This window comes from Aplysia californica, unplaced genomic scaffold (genome assembly GCF_000002075.1).
Source record: "Aplysia californica isolate F4 #8 unplaced genomic scaffold, AplCal3.0 scaffold00776, whole genome shotgun sequence".
Taxonomy (NCBI): Eukaryota; Metazoa; Mollusca; class Gastropoda; order Aplysiida; family Aplysiidae; genus Aplysia; species Aplysia californica.
The window spans coordinates 252,150-253,492 of NW_004798046.1; the positions used below are offsets into that span (position 1 = coordinate 252,150).

The 1,343-nt window shown below is 33.5% G+C and overlaps 1 protein-coding gene across 1 annotated transcript in view; it reads left to right on the plus strand.

The window, feature by feature from the left end:
• LOC101848470 (multidrug resistance-associated protein 1) overlaps window positions 1–1,343 on the plus strand; it is a gene marked incomplete at its 5' end in the record, with an annotated part of 31,121 nt that overhangs the window by 5,958 nt on the left and 23,820 nt on the right.

The window sequence follows — 1,343 nt, forward strand, 5'->3', positions numbered from 1 at the left end:
GGGTAGAGGTTTTTTTTGGAGTAATTAAGGTAAGACAAACACATAATTTATTTAGCCAACGGTATTCAAAAACAGATTCGGACGGAAGACAGAACGGCGAGAAAAGAAGACGAGAAAAAGTTGAAAATTATGTTCACACGTAGATCTGTGAAGAAAGTTGAAATAATACTAGCCGGCCAACTCTTGTCGAGAAGTTGTCTTAGACACGTCGACCGCTTACGCACGCAGTATTATAATAAAATTTACAAAATGGGAATCAAACGCAAAACAAAGCGGGAAAATTTTAGGGTAGGGCTAGATTAAGATCTAGGTCTGAGAAATTATGAAAAGATTAGATCTATAGATTAAGATCTACTTCTGAAATCTCAAACTATGTTTTATTGCTTTCATTAGATAATATCCCCAACAAGCGTTTGACTTGAAGGAGTCTACAAAATATAAACAATACAAAGTTAAAGTTGAAAACTTTATATTGACACAATTTAGATCGTAAAATAACGGTAAATTATGGGTTAAGTCAAACCAATGTTGTATTTAAATTAGAGTTTTGGTTATTACAATATAAACAAAAGATTACATCATTATTGTTTTCAATAAACGTATATTTTGTACATTTATATCCCAAAAGAAACAAACATACTTTCTTCTTTCAATATCACTAATACAACGCAATTTGGTAATGGAAACTTTGTTTACTTTAAGCTGTTATCAAAAAGACAAATATTATTTGCGGTTGTTTCCCTTGAATCATATTATTTTCTAGGTTATTTCCCTTGAAAATGTGAGCAACGCGCGAAAGAATACGTGATGCTGAAAACAATAGAGTTACCCGGCGCACAATAAACATTCACAACTGTCTAAGACAATCAACCATTACAGGGGTGGAACTGGTCGTCTTAGACAGGTGAGCGTCTTATACAGTGTCGTTGCAAAACAACCAAAAAATATCAAACAAAATAAATAATGCACAAGGACTAAATGTGAAGTGACCGTTTGTACAGGTGACTGTTTTATACACGTGACTGTTAAGAGCAGGTACGACCGTACTAAGAGTTGCCGTCAGTCTGTCTCTCTCTTTCTCTCTCCGTCTATTATTTTTCTCTCTGTTTATCTCTCCCTTCTACCGACACTGTCTTTACTCGTCTCAAATTTTACCTCTCTATCTATCTCAGCCCAATAATAATGAAATAATATGTTAAGTTATAGTTTTTCTGAAAGCCTCAACTGTAAGGTCTACATTAAAACAGTAAGGAAGAAGCAAGTAATGAAATAATAAGCATTAGACAGCTAGTTTTATCACTACCCGAATGGCAGCACATATTTATATACATATTATATATATA